Below are 16,509 nucleotides of genomic sequence, written 5' to 3'. Positions count from 1 at the left end.
CTTTCTGGGGATAATAATGAGGATTTGGCCTTGGTAAACAGGGTGTATATCATCATCCAGGCATGGATGGCAACCCACGGTCTATGTCTGAATGATGATAAAATAGAACTCATCATCCAAGGGACTCATTCTAATGTCAAAAAACTAAGCCAGGACTACACGTCATTCGAAATTGATGGCAACATCATTAAGGTGTCTAATGAGGTGAAGACACTTGGCTTCTATCTTGATGCCACCCTCTCCTTTGACAAACAGGTGAAGTCTCTGGCATCTACCACCGCCTACACCTGCAAGCTCATCAGAGCAGGTAGACACTTTCTCTCAGATAACAATTGCCTTATTTTAGCGAGAGCCTTAATCCTCTCTAGGCTCAACTATTGTAATACCCTCTACATTGGTGCTAATAAATCCATCACCCATTCAAATCTTTCAAAATAACGCCTTGCGAGCTGCCCTTGGTGTGCCCAAAAGATCGCACATCTCAAAGCTCAGGCGCCAAAACTGGCTATCCACCCATAATAAAATCCATTTAAAAGTGGCATCCATTGTTTACAAAGCCCTACACAATGCTGCTCCGAGTAATCTCACAAACAAATTCAGAAAAAGAAACTATGCACGTCCAGCTAGAACTTCCAATGCCAATAGCCTCATCATACCAAGATTTCGGCTAACTAAGGAGGTGGGAGGCAGCTTCCAGGTTCGAGAGGCCCAATTATGTAACTCACGGCCTCATCCCTTACGTGAAGAGCAGCCCTTTCTGAAATTTAGATCCAACTGTATCAACCTGTTGAAATCCGCCAATGATTAGCACACTAGCCCCTATTCATCCTCATCCTCACGAGACCCCTAGTATAAATACATTACCTGCCTACTTTGCTTGTGTGGACTTTCTCACTTTACCCATCTGGCCCATGAGCAAATGACTACTTAGCGCCTGTAAATATAATGTCCTCCTTATACTTTATAAATACTATGTTTTTAAGTAAAGTGTAATTGACCTCTACCTGTAATGCACTGTATTTTGCATGTAACTCATGCCCCTTCCCTGTAACTTAAGTTTTGCATTTCCTGCACTACTGCGCCCGGCTACCTTCGGGTTTGGTGCACATATAAACAAACAAACAAACAAAACTCATGAAATCAGACCTACCGAAAGGGTCTGGAAATCTCCTCAAATATTTGGCCAACCACGCTTGTGGTATGTTCCCACCCGATAATGATGGATACACAGTGGAGGACCACATTGATGCTATCATATTGATCCAATAGGCCCTTTTTATTAGCTCCTTCACTTTTCAGGATTTTGAATTAAATCAATTTCCGAGCGATCACACCTTGTGACAGTTTCCAAATCAATGGCAAGAGCCTTCAGGTCATTCAGTTAGCGGTTGGAGCATCCCTCTAAAGCACAGCCAACATCCTCGTAGAGTGACGATTTAGGGGGAATCAGAATCAGCCTGTACAAGGATACCCATCGCCATTCCATTAATGATTTCATAGACTGAACCCATTTCATATCTCAAACTGGCAACAGGAACACAGTTGGGAAGATATAATTCAAGTTTCCAGAGTTTGCCCTCTTATCTATCCCAATCCATTAGTTTCAACTGTGGATTCGCATCTAAACCAAAAAGCAGTGACAGGATGACCTTAGCAATGTAATATTTAATAACGGGAGAGTTTACTGAACGTATTTATAATTTTCTTCATTTGAGATCCCAATTATAGAATGTTCCCCTCCAAGATTGCTACCAGATGGACTTTGGTTGGGAAGGATCTAACTACTGAGCCCAAGTATGTTACTTCTTTTGCGATCAGTATGGGTTGGTCACACAAGCACCATGAAAAGGGGTAAGTAGTTTTAAGTGGTCTCTTGAATATCACAATTTTTGACTTGAGAGGATTAATCCTGAAGTCACTCGACCTCAAATATCCATGAATTGCGTTTAACATACGTTGCAGACCAATCTGGCTGTAATCAAGTAGCACGATGTCCGCGTAGGCAATTCAGTAAATTCTAACTTCCCCAATCTTAGGACTTGCCAACGCGGACCCCTCTAATTTCTTTGCCAGGTCTGATAGATAAAGGTTAAAGAGAAAGGGGGCAATGATACATCCTTATCTGACCCCTGTCTCCATCTTGATGCGTTTGGACAGTCTCCCCATTTTATCAGGTCTTATTTGGAGTTCAGAGTCCTTATGTAGTTCCACTATTATGGCTAACAGGTTTTCAGGTAAGCCCCAACTCCTCAGTTTACGACACAGATGTTCTCTATTGACAGTGTCGAAGGCTTGGGATAAATCAGTGCGAGCCCCATAAAGCGTTTGTCCACCCTATAAGAATGACCCACTACACGCACTGCTCATTACCAAGCCATTTAGGGAGGTTGAAAGACCCCTGCGAAAACCCACCTGGTGCTTTGATAGGATAGGCTTCAGTTGTGCCCATTTCTCCAAATCTTTCAGGATCAAGCCTGCAAAGAACTTTCCATCTGCATTTAAAAGGGAGATTGGTCGGGAGTTGGTTGGATCCAATTGATCCCCTTTTTTGTAGATCGGTATGATGATAGCTCTTCTCCAGGACTCTGGAAGATATTCACTGCCCACCACTTTCTCAAAGAAAATGGGCAGTAAGCGGGAATATAAACCAGAGTTAGATTTAAAAATGTGTTTACTCAGAATGTTGGGACCCGCTGCCCGAGAAGCTGACATTTTTTTTATCATCTCTTTTATCCCCTCTTGTGTGATGTTCAACTCCCAAGCCATTACCTCGGAGGAAAAGAGCTGTGGGCCCACTGCTGCCCCATACAGTTTTTGAAAATGGTCCACCCATACGTTTGCCTGAATGACCCCACTTTGTGTAATACTCTGCTCTCCCTCTGTGGAGTTAGTCACAGGCCAGAAATGTCGTGAGTTGGTCTGAGCCATTGGCCTTAGCATCAATTCACCATCCTGCTTCATGCGCAAATATCTATTTGATCTAGACCTATTTGTCATTGTTTTTACTTCCCTCCAATACACTTGCTCACCCACTTTATTTGATTTGAGCTCCCTCAAGGCTTTCCTCAATTCCTTCTTTTTCCGAGGTGCTTTCATCGAAGCGATGACTATGATTAGAGGTGGTTTGTTTACCACCCGGCCCGGGGGAATTAAGTCCCACAAGAACTTCACAAAGCTTTTTGGGTTACGGATTTTGGTCAGATCTTTTGTACTCACAAGAATAGTGTAGTTCCTGACACTTTTCAATGGGATGGGAGAAAATACCTTCTAGCATTTTGTGATCGCTTAGGTACACATTTTTTACACTGCTCAAACAAATCCTTTGAAAGAAAGAGATAATCTATTGTTGAATAACATTCATCTCTCTTCCAAGTGGGTGCAGGAGGGGCGTCCCCCTCAATGTTCCCATTTGCCAGAAATAAGTTCCATTAAGTCAGGAAACTATACCAGTTCCTCCCATTGGGAGTCGTTTCCATACTTAGTTCCACCCCCAACCCACCAGTTTGAATACATTGTGAATTCAAACCCCCCAGTAAAATGATACTCTAGGAAGGAAAACAAACACAAATACTTAATAGTAGGTCTGAAAGTGAATGCTGAAAGCGATACAGTGTAAAACAGAAGGGCTTAACCACTATCCACACTTTATGTGCGGGGCCTGTGCATTACACACCTCTCAAAAGACCCAAAAACTGCTATTAGTAACCCTCGAAATGGCCTCCCCACCCCCTCACCTGTGGCCAGCTGTTGACAAACTGAGAGGCCATCCACCTTGAAACTCAATTTCAACCATGTTTCCTGGAGAGCGATTATGTCAAAATGGTTAAAGATATATTCTCTATTTGATTTGTTTTTAAAGGAACTGGAGCCCCTCATGTTCCACTCCAGTAATTTCACATCTTGGTTGGCTAGAGAGATTTCTCAGGCAACCCGAGTTTTTGAAAGATTTGCGTTAATATATCAGGCATTAGGGCCCAAACAGTTGCTTTGGCATCAGGTTGGAGTGACTCTATCCCATTTGTTGTCTGTCTCTGGTCTTAGAGTATTTGTTTATATTCGACTCTATAGCTTCCATTTGTGTGTTGGTCTTGCTAAATACATTACTAATGTGTTTGTCAGCATATCAGGAGAGACCTCGTACCCAATTCCTTACTTGCTTCTAGGATGGCACTGACACCCAACCTTGATTTTAGGCCTATTTCCTTAATATCCATGCATTTGGCGTGTGGAAATCCAATGTACTAAATATCAACCGTGGAGAGGTAGTACACGTCGGGAACACCGTTGAACATAGATAGAATAATGTTGTGATTCAGGGGCTTAGGCCTTGTTCTTGTCTCTGCTACCTGTTTCATCCATAGCTTAGGTACCAACCTCTGCTGGACTCCCTGCGGCGTTCTTTCATGATCGATTGAGTGTTGACCTATCTTGTTGTTGGCGCATTTGCACTGTAAAGGACTTTGTTTTAGTGATGTGACTGCACTTTGGCCAGTATGAGCATACTTACTTCTACTTTGGTCTGAGGAGGTTGGGATGATTAAGCACTCTTTGTGTTGTTCATTCTCAGCGTATTTGTCTTTCTTATTATCTGTTTCGAGATTTGTGCCAGCAGGTATATTTGAGACCAACTCCCTGGAGTCATGACCTTGAATTCCAGAAATCTAAGTATCTCCCTTAGGGGTTTTGAATGCAGTTTTTCTCCTCACAAGATGATGGGCGCTAACTTTCGTGGTTCCACTTGTGTTTCTGTTTGGACACCCACGGTTATTGCCCTAGTCTCTGATTTCATCGCTGAAATTTTGGGAACTGATTGCTTCTTTACTTTTTTTTTACTTATTAATTCTTTTATCTAATTTTTCTATAGTTTGTCCCACTACGTTTCCTTTGCCCTTTATGGATAGATCTTTCTTGCAGTGCTCAGTTATCTTGATTTTTTTAATAAACTGTGTAGCTTCCAACTGCCTGGTCTTTTTGTTTCTCTGATGTTTCGATTTTTTTTTTCCTGTGACTGCGTTCCCACCAGTTCCCCCGGCATTTTGCCTCTGATGTCTTTTTTCGCTTCTTCTTTGTTTTCCCATTCAGCTTGGAACTTGACACTGCTGTTTTTTTCACCCGATCTTGTTACAGTAGTGACTGCGAGCCTATTTTTAGATTCATTTGATAATCTTCCTCAGATATCTGTGCCAATCGCACAAATTCCTCCATGGTTGATGCTGAGAAGGTTGTCTCGTCCATGAAGTGAACAGATTCTTCTTGGGTCCGCCTCCAAAATCAATTTCCAGCAAGAAAAGGCTTCAGTCTGCACCTCTGCAACCACGACAAACCACACTCTATGCCACACTCCATGCCAACTATCACGCTACAAGCTGTTTATGAAGTGTTTGGGGTAAGGGTCCGCCTTCAAAATCAATCACACAAATTCCTCCATGGTTGACGCTGAGAAAGGTGTGTCGTCCATGAAGTGAACAGATTCTTCTTGGGTCCGCCTCCAAAATCAATTTCCAGCAAGAAAAGGCTTCGGTCTGCACCTCTGCAACCACGACAAACCACACTTTATGCCACACTCCATGCCACGCTATCACGCTACAAGCTGTTTATGAAGTGTTTGGGGTAAGGGTCCGCCTCCAAAATCAATGTCCAGCAAGAAAAGACTTCAGTATGCACCTCTGCAACCATGGCAAATCACACTATATGCCACGGCAGAGGGTCTTTGAAGACTCTTTAGGGCGGGAGAGATGTGTCCCTGGGCTTAAGGCCATGGATAACTCTCGCTGCCCTATTCTGGATTAGCTGGAGGGGTTGCAGAGTGGAAGAAGGTAGATTCAGGAGGAGGCTATTGCAGTAGTCAACCCTGGACAGAAAGCTGCCTCCTTCTGATCATCAGTAAATGTAATTCCACCTGCCACCCTTAGGTACACACTAAATGCGTCTATCATAAGTCCCATACAATTGGTGGGTCAACAGGATGGGCAAAAAGCATGGTGGCTTAGCATTTACATGTTGCATTTTGATATAATGTAAATCCTTTTATTTTTTTTTCTCACCCCATCACCTGAATGACTCTTGGCCACCACTGATACGGCAACAATTCCACCAAGCTCCATGCCTTATGTGCCGCTGTCCGCCATGTCACAGCACCCCGTAATAGTTCTCTGTGATTCTATGATGACTGAGGTTCTTTCCTCGAATTGTTAGCACTACCGCTAGTAATTTAACATACGTGCAGCTGCTTAACGCTCTGTGGGTCCGCTCCTTTAGCACAGCATGAGATAGGTTGCTTGCGCCTTCCCTGGCCCTTCATACCCACAATATGGGCCAAAACCCAATCCGCTGGCCGCTGTGTCTGATCACCCTCCTAGGTGGTGAACATCAATTCAGAATGGTTGCAACAGTGAACTGCTTGGGTCACTCTGGTGCCCAGCATGAATGTTCTGCAGTATGTCGCCTCTGTCCCATCATCCTGCAGGCGGCGGGTATGCATGGGTCCCAGAGTCATGGGCTCACAATCTGCTTGTCACCAATGCAGTGCCACACAGGAGGAATATGAAGATAAGGAGGATGTGTATTCCATAGACCCCATGACAAAGCCAGCAGAACTACTGACTCTGGAATCCACTGCTCACTTTGCACACACACAACCTTATCACATTCTATATTCTAAAGGAGCACGTACTGAGGTTCAAAGGAACACTACACTAGAGCAGCCAACAACAAACCACTAAAAGAAATACTACATCCGATTCCCGTTAAGGGTGGTGAATGCTGAAGGGGGAGAGGCTGAATGATAACTGCCTCATCTCCTATGCTGCACCCATGCGTATGTTATAGGTACTGCATGCAATATTCTTCCATGTGTGGCTTTCAGGTCTACTGTAGGTGTGCTCTTCTTTTACTGCCTTTGCAATGGTAATGTCACAATCGGTAGGTGTTCCCCGGATTAGCAATACCACCATTCTCCTAAACACCACGGTGTGTCCTTTATGAGCTTTTGAAATGTGCCTGGTTAACATACTCTTGCACACTTTAGTTTCATGGGCTTATCGATATTGCAGTTCTGCATCCATGTTTGCGAAGCGCCTGCGCTAAAGGGTTGGTGTACGTTTCCCTGGTTCCACATTAGCACGGTATTCCCACATTAGCACGGTATTCCCACATTAGCACGGTATTCCCAGTTTGTTCTGAAGGCTGTTGGTGTCAATGCCAGAGAAGCATTGCATAGAAGATGCCCATTTAGAAAGCCCAGCACGTTCGGTAAACTGAACATGTATGATGGACTGATCCATGTTCATGTCATTGGAAAGGAGGAGCAATAATGTAAACATATGCCAGGGTATTACAGAAAATTCTGCACTGTTGTAGGTGCAACTGGTATTAGGGCACGCCTTACATACACTTGTAATGCATTTATGCACAGGGCAACGAATTAGGACTAAGGCAAATATTGTCCTGGTTCGAAAATGCATTGAAAGAATAGGTTTGCAATGCCAGGCGACTTTTTGCCCTGGTTCTAATTTCACTTGCACTAGTACAAAGTTTCCGTCATAACGATCCATCTGTGCAAGTTAAGTCAACAGTAGGGCAAAAAACATATTCAACGTGTTTTTGCACCAGAGCAATATGTGCCATAGTCTGAATCCTTTGCCTTGTTGCAACACATCAATCGAAGAAACGTTTTGCTCTGGGGCAATTAATTTTTTGCGCTCGTACTAATTGCTTTCACGCCGGCGCAACGTTTCTGTAATGTCATCCATATGGTGTTGTATTGGAAGCAGTTACTGCGTTGTTTGCTCTCCTGTTAATAGACATGTACTCAAGCTGTGAACAATATCCGGTCTCCTATGGGTGGATGGCACTCGACCGCAACCCATCTTCAAAATGAACCTGCGTCCTCAACACACTGGAACTGGGTCAAGTCCTATTACATGTACTGAATTGCCGAGCGAATGAGTACGTAGAATGAAGGGCAAGCGTTTAAGACTTCTCAATGGCTAGAAAACAGCGTTTGATACTGTGACATTCAGAGGCTGAAGAGGAATGTTTCGCAGTCAAAGGACATGTTTATTGCAGAAGGTCACGCATCTTCACCGCCAGGCAACTTAACCTGGTGCTTTGCTGATATATAAATCAAATGGCATTGTCATTTCAATGCCATTGAACTCGACTGCCTTCTGATTGGCCCTTTCAATGGCAACCAGGGATATGTGCGCCATTGACCCCTTTTAAACACTATGACCGTCCCTTTTCTGTTAAAAAACCTTGAATGTACAGCTCAAACATTTGGGTTAATGTTGTGCTTCAATCGGTGCTGATTGTATGACCATGAAACCTACACTTAATAAATTAAAAGTTCCTTCTTTGAAATGTAGCAAAAATACTCACTTAAAAATATTAAGTGCCTAATTCACAGAAACGTTTTCTAATGTTAAAGCCTCATTGGGAAACTCTCTGTGAATAAGGGCCTCAGAGTCTTGCAGTACAAAATACATTTTAAAGGTCAAGGTTTAGAAAATTCACCTTTTGGTAGTTTTCAAACATTAATTCTGCATCCTTGAAGACACCGTCATGCACAAAAGTCTCGCACAACACCTCATTTGATTTTTAGATTTATATAGCGTTTTGGCCAAAGCCTTTCCAGTAAGTAGACAATAGAAAAATCAGAGAGGAAAAACAATTGGGATCAGTGGGAGGGGATATGGTTGTCGAAATAGGGATGCGTGTTTCTCAAATGTGATAAGTTATTTGTAAGCATGAGAGCACAGCTTGGTGTATAGTCAACAAAATTAATTGATTGCCGCTCCTCTTACATAATTCAGCAGCCGGTGTCAGACAGAACATTTCTGTGACTCTTTCTCTAGGACAACAAAGTCATCACATGTGTCAGTGCCTGTTTTTCCAAGGGTGATCTCCTCCCAGGTGATCTCCTCCCATTTGGCCAGGGGATGGCAACCGCTACCTGATCCTGACCATGGGGGCGGCTATATGAGGGAAGATCACCAGAGAGGAGGCAACCGCCGGGAGGAAGTGGTGGTGTCCATGGATATATATATATAATATAATATAATATAATATAATATAATATAATATAATATAATATAATATAATAAATATATATTAGTTATTCATAGCACGCTTAATACCCAGAGGTTTGTAAACGTGGACGCGGGGATTGAACCTGTGTTGCTCCGTGTCATTTTCGTTGTCCCTGAGCTATCCTCCTGAGACTGAGACATGGTATCCCCCTTTTCCTTTGCAGGATGAATCTCCCATACATAACACCCTAATGGCATATTGTGGTTCTTTCTCTGCTCCCTCAAAGGAGAATGCTGAATTTCCCTCAAACAGTTCTTCAGATAAACTTTCAAACATCGATTCAACCTCAGGACATGGTAAAACCATTCCTCCAATGTTGTCATGCAATTTAGTAAAATGAAACGACTATTCCCAGAAACACCTTAACACTGCGATGAAGAAGAGGAATGGAGGAATGCAGAGCAGAGTACGCCCCAAGCACAGGCAACGCTCTAGTTGTTGTGAGCATACACCTGTGCCTTGGATGTTTAAAGGATCACAAGAAGGACAGACTGCTGGTGGGAGCAGGCTGCAGCTCTTTGAACGGCAGGAGAAGTGAAAGAAGCACATTGGAGCCAACCGGCTCATACAGTGAGCAGTAGAGGATGACACAAAGAAGATTTCACGCAAGAAAGCCAGAAGCGAGAGCAGTACTCCTGGGCATTCACCGGTTAAAAAAAGCAGAGAAGTTTACTGGAGAGCCGCGAGGAAAGGAGAAGCCAAGCCAGAGCCATGGGAGATGTGGAAACCGAAAGCCGAGCAGTACGAAGGAGTGAGAATCCAGTGGCTGTCATCGGTGAGCTGCTGTAGACAGAACAGGAGATGCCACAAAGAGCCGGTGAGTCCACGCTGAGACGAAGGGAGCACCGGGGTGTATTGGCGAACACGCCATATGTTAAACACTGAACAACCCAAGTGGGATAAAGGGAGGAAATTGTTTCTTAATAATGAAAGCAAGAAGTTAAAAGCACATTTGCCTCAGTAGGAAGTCTTTAACGAACAATGTAAATGATCCCACAATGCTAAAATGGTGATTGATTGGAAGTGTGAGCAAAACACTTATGAGGCAATATATTATGGACTAAAGGAATTAGCCAAAAGTGCTAATGTGATAAACTATCAAAGGTGGATTTGCAGAGACAGACAACTACAAGAAGCCCTGGCAGGAGATTATACCAGGCCATTTCAAGTATGTGAGAACAGAGAGCCCTGGAAGGAGATTATTCCAGGCCATTGCAAATGTGTGAAAACAAGATGCCTTGGTAGGAGAGTATACCAGACAATTGCAAGTGTATGAAAACTGGAAGTCTTGGCAGGAAAGTATACCAGGCAATTACAACTGTGTGAATATAAAGCAACACGTGTGCAAATACAAGAAGCCCTTGCAAGAAAGTATACCAGGCAATCACAAGTGTGTGAGTATGGGGAAACAGAGAAACGCAGGCAGGTACGTATATCAGGTATCCTGACAAACCCAAAGGCCAAAGATAAATAGCTATGTGACTTTGGTAAAAAACAAGAGAAAAGAGAAGAACTCTTATTGTCAAGAAATTGTGAAGAAGAATCCACAGGAAGGGAGATACCCTCTGGATTAAGGAGTAATATCCTTGAGAGAAATGTTGTTGTGAAGAGAGCGTCCCTGGAAAGTCACTCCTCACCCCCATGAACATGGCCCAAAGAGTCAAAAATGCACAAAGCCACTCACTGTTCAGATAACCTCCAGGAGGGCCAGTGACGTCCACGCATGCAGAACTATATTCTCTTAGACAGCCATACAAACCTTATCCATGTCTTTATGGATACAGGTGCTTCAACATTGGTCATTGACCGAAGCACCTTGATGGATGACGTTGATTAGAGAAGAGAAACCAATGTGCTGACATCATTAGTGACACCACAATATAGCAACGTTAGTCATGAAGTACATTTGCAGCCATGCACGTTACACAAACACACATGTGAACACACAAAGAACATGCTTATACAGTTCTGTGGATAGAGGACGGGTACATATACATACGGTCTAAAGTTTTTATTAGTTTTCTCATTAGCTAAGTGCAGAAACACTGAATGCAAGGCAATGAAGAAATGCAGAGCAAGCTTGCAGATGCTTATGGCAACTAACCCTATGGAACTACAGGATCACCTAAGGATCCTTAAAGGACCAAATACGACTAACCTCTGGAAACCGTAGCACGGTATAGATATGTAGAAATCATAGTATAAACATAATGAGGATTACACAGAGGCCACAAGCCGCAGGACGAGAGACGAGGTAAAGCAAAACCAGGCTGTACAGAACAGCAGGCCAGGGGTCGCAGCCAAGGTCAGAGACAAGCAACACATTCCAAACCTAAAACGACAAGGGGCCCTCTGCAGAAAAACAGAATGAATCCTCATAAATTGCAGTACAGGAGAACTCCATTTCGTGGTCCTCCACCATGTGATGTAGCTGAGCTAGACAATGGTCATTCACGCGTGGTCGGAATACAAGCGGTTCTCAGCAACACACACATGAAACATGGACTTGCTAACAATGTTGCAACATTGAGGGGACTCTCAGAGGCAAAAGTGGTATTGTGAACCGATACATTGGGAACACATAGCCATTCTCATCACCTTGAAGAGGTGCACAGAACACTGAGAACAGAGCTGGGTCCCAGGCCTGGAGAGAGAAGTTCCAGCCAATCAGGGGACAGAAATCCAGGGTTGGATGGCAGGGGGCAAGGGCCAATGGTAATCCTGTGACCCTGCAACAATGTGATAGATAGTTTCTTGGGGAAGGGGCAGGCCAGCCACCTGACATGTGAGGGCCAATCAACTAGGATCTGTAGGGGTTATCCATAACGGATACCACTCAGATCACCCAACCAAAAAGAGTGATCAATTTTTTGGGTAGGGGCCCATGTTGTGATGCCAGGGGACAATAAAATGGCATGACACGGGCTTGGGAGTGTGATTCTGGGAATGCTCAAATGTCCTGTATGATCCCTGTCGGTTTTTGTAATAAATGACAATCCTTACTTGCCCATGGCTGAGTCCTCCATTTGTTACTGGGGGAGTGTTGTTGGGCCCTGGGAACTGAATGGATAAAATTGTAGTAACACCCAGACCTCTGGCATATGTAAGCCAACAAGTTTGTAGCAGAGGGATGGTTTACTACACCCGTTCGGCATAAGCCGCCTCTTCGCTGCAGCGCCTGGAAGGCTGCGAGGCACCTTGCGGAAATTGAGCTGACAGGGAAGTGCACCCGCATTCAAAGGCCATCAGGAGCCAGCTTGGAAATATCCTGCCTGCGTTCCGTGAAGAATCCTGCAGACCAGAAGGGTGGCATAGAAGCTTTGGGGAGCCGGTAGCCAAACAGTGTCAGTGGATCACAGAGTGTAAGTATTGACTCAGCCAAACGGCAACTAAGGGCAGTGGGAAAATAACGGTGGATGTGGGGTGGTATTGTTGAATATCTTTGAATATTGCTGAGTATTTTTCAGTAGTGTCGAGTATTGTGAAGCATAGTAGGGAAAGGAGCGGAGGTAGATGTAATTTCTTTGGTTAGGGAATATTTACTCTTGAGGTTAAAGGTTCTGGTGAATAACCTAGACTATTGACTTAAGGGCAAGGATGACAGAAGTTATGTGAATATTGGATTCCATGTGTATTGGGCATTTTAGCTCAGGTCATGGATGATGGTATCTCTGTGTAAAGGCTTAGCAGAGAGAGCTGGCCTAGATTGCGGAACGTGTTCTTCTGGTTAAGTCTCGCAGAGGCGTTTTATCTACAAGGCGATGCTGTAGGTACAGATTGAACACAGAAAATATTGCTATCCCCTGTTAGGAGGCAGGAAGATAGCAGGTTCATGTTGGTAGGGTTGTGTAAATGTGTGTGATTGGACATCAGCATTGTGAGCATTGTAAGTGATCTCTACCACTTCCCTTGTTTAGTGAGGGGGTGACGTCACCCATCAGGTTACTGCATGCTAGAAGAGCAAGAGGAGTTACAGAAGTTGGTGCAGAGACTTTAAAATTGACTGAGGAGGCTGTTCGGTGGCGATGCGTGGAAGGTGCATGCGCAAGATTGTTGGGTGTGCCTGAGAAGGTGGAAGTTGTAGAAGGGCGGTGAGCGGAGCACACCTGACAGGTTGTTTAGGAGCCAGAAAGGCTCAGGTGGAATTGTTGAGAACTGGTATTTGTGAATTAAAAAATCTGAACTGAAAGTTTTTATTGTGTTTGTATAATAACGGAAGTATCAAAAGCCTCGACTTGAGGTCAAGTAAGTATAAAAGCAATGTATCAAGGGAAGTGCAGGGGGATACGCCCATAAAGCACCTATATAAGGCCCTTCTGCGATATAAGGACAAGATCTGTAAATATAGTGCAGAATGTACGAAAAACACTGAGGGTAAATTGACTATGCCATGGCCACAATGTGGAAATTTCTCAAAATATATGCAGCAAACATTATAGAAACACATACAAGATACCTATAAGGGGAAGAAGTTGGACAGTCGTGTGGCGATGTTCGAACTCTGGAAAAAATTTGAGGAGGACGAGGGGGAAATAGCGAGGCATCAATGGATGCTGAGCCAATGGGGGAAACCACCTCCTGAACATGAAAACAAAGAGCCTGTAGCAGAACCGCAGGGGCTATATGCTATACGGGAGCTAAAGGCAGCAGAGAGGTACACAAATCCAACATTTCAACCTCCATCATACACCAAGGAGGAAGGGCAGAAAGGGGTCAGACAGACAGATGGTGGGAGAGGAGGCCATGGCGAGACCCAGACAAACACTAAGGAGGAGCTATAGGGCATAGCATCGAACATATGGGGAGGAGGGCAGATACTTCTGAAATTGGATGGGAAGACAACGGGAGAGTCAGAAGGGGCGAGTAAAGAAATATAGAGCCACAAGGGGAGCAGCGAAGCACAAGACTGGGGGAGATAATGGAAGAAGTAGAAAGAAAGGAGGAGGAAAAAGAGGAGGGACATGAGAGAGCGTGAAGAGATAAGCAAAGGGAAAAAGAGAAGGAACAGGAGCAGCGAGAGATGAGGAGGAGGAGGGAGCTCAAAGAGTTAGAGAGGTGAAGGGAGGAAGACGAGAAGGAAAGACAAGTTTTAGTAAGAAGGGAATGGAGAAAGTGGGAAATAGAGCGACTCATAAGAGAGTGCAGACGCAAGGAGGAGGAGGGTGCAGTGAGAGACACGAGGACAAAGTGGGGAATGGGCATGATAGATGACAAAGTGGGAGGAGGTAGGCGAAGGGAGCAGGACAGCAGCACCACACCGGACAGGACTGCCATTCCATCGGACAGGACAGACGTGGGGCCCTCCGGGAGCAGGGTTAGCAGGAACTTGATTTACTTTGTAGGGAAGCTAAGCAAGGACATGACCTCAAGGAGGCTGCACTTCGCGGACGATTTCGACAGTGACATCGGGGACACCGACTCAGACGGGGACGCAGCAGGAAGTGAGGATGAGGGAAGAGGGCGACCCAGGCGTCAATCGATGGGGCGAAGCGCAGATAGAAGCATGACATGGGAAGTAGGAAAAGACACAGGAGGATCTAGGGGTGACAAGGACGATAGATCACAGCAGCCCAGAGATGAATCATGCAATATGGACAACCTGATCCCATTCGTGCAGAGGCTTAGCAATCTTCCAGGGCGAAGGATGGGAGAGATGGCAAAGGCATGCCCTGACATTAAGGACGCCGAGAGATCGGATAGGCAGATCAGAATGAGCTGAGGAGAGAATGGGGAGGTCGGGTTTACACAGTTGCCCTTGCTGGAAATGGGAGGGGTACTTTAATACATACCATGGAAGCATAGCATATAGACAAGGAAAATTTGAGATGTAGGCCACCCTTGTTAACCGCAGGTGCCTGGAAACGGATATATGAAATGGAAAGTATGACAGTGGGCCAGAAATTAGTAGTGGGCGGCATACAGGGGCTACTAGTGGCGATCCTCGGGGAAGCCGCTGATGACGTATGGAGAAGGGCGGTGTACCCAGGAGTAACCACCCAGGACACAGAGATGATTCAGTGCTATTTGCTAACTGCTGAGTGGCCGTATGGCAAGCTCTATAGACACAGTACCCATACACATCAGACATTAGTGTGATAATGGCACGCAAAATGGGGGAATATGAAGACACCTTACATTACATTCAGATGATTCAAGAGCTTTAGCGCCTTGAAATGTGAGAACCGTGGGACAAAACAGTAGCATTATTCTATCATATACTATGCCACGGGCTACCAGAACATGTGCAAAGGCAACTGAAGAAGTTGGTGGGGATGGAGGCAAAGCCTCAGTCAAAAATACAACTCACGATAGTACATTACTGTATGTTAATGCAAGAGAACGCCAGGAAAAAGCATGAGGCAAGAAAGCGGGAGAAGGTGGAGTTAGTACAGAAGAAATATGCCATGGAAGGGTCAGTATTAGAAAGCACAGGAGGGCAAGGGGCACCACAGACGCAGTGTGCACCACTGCCCGCGGGAGGTGGATTCATTGGGGTCGGGGGGATGCGCAGCATGGGTTTTTAGGAAGAGGGGGACCACCAAGGGTATGCGGGTACAGGCATCAGATGCAGCTGGACCAAGGGGCATTCCTGGGGGGGTTTCGAGGATACAGGGGGGCGAGAAGGGGCTTTTGGGGTTTCAGAGGAAAGTGAGGGAACCACCCCAGTGTTGGGTGTCTGGGCAGATATGGCACCTCTCGAGGTTATGCAGAAGCAGGGAAGAGGTGCAACAGAATGGGGGAATGCAGTACCAGCCAGCATATCAGGAGGAACAGAACTAGTATTAAATTCAAGACCAGACACCACAACAAGGACAGCCACCGAACGCATACCCACAAACACACCAGCCAATTACATAGGCACCACAAATGCAAACACCTATGCAGCAGTATTTGCAGGCATCACAGATGCAGGGTAACACACAGCATATGTACAGAGCACAGCAAATACAGCAACAAATACTGCATACCGAGTGTCCGAGTATGGGACCTTTATATATGACCACTTTGGGATGCCTTATCCATGATTACAATATTCTGAGTTTCGGGCTTTTTGTTTGAATACCAAATCTATAAGGATGCACTTGGCATTTTTATAGGCTATTGAGAGAGGTACAACCATTATGTTTGTGATAAACAAAACGGGGAAAAGTAGGAACCATCTGATGTAATTTTATTCATAAATGTTTGATCAGAGGAATTTGTTGATTTTTTATATTATTTATTTTATATGATGTATTTATTATATATGATGTATAGATATGGTAGGATGTAAGAAGTAAAAGAAAGAATGAAAAGAAGGAAAGATTGTTTTATTGTGTCAATGAGATATATTGTCAAGTTTGTATGTGAATTGTATGAATATTGGAATTTTGAAAGCTCTTGTTTGAACAATATACATTAAATACATAAATTAACCAC

The sequence above is a fragment of the Ambystoma mexicanum genome, chromosome 4q (genome assembly GCF_040938575.1).
Source record: "Ambystoma mexicanum isolate Mex_15411 chromosome 4q, UKY_AmexF1_1, whole genome shotgun sequence".
NCBI classification, from domain to species: Eukaryota; Metazoa; Chordata; class Amphibia; order Caudata; family Ambystomatidae; genus Ambystoma; species Ambystoma mexicanum.
This window is presented reverse-complemented; position numbering follows the sequence as displayed.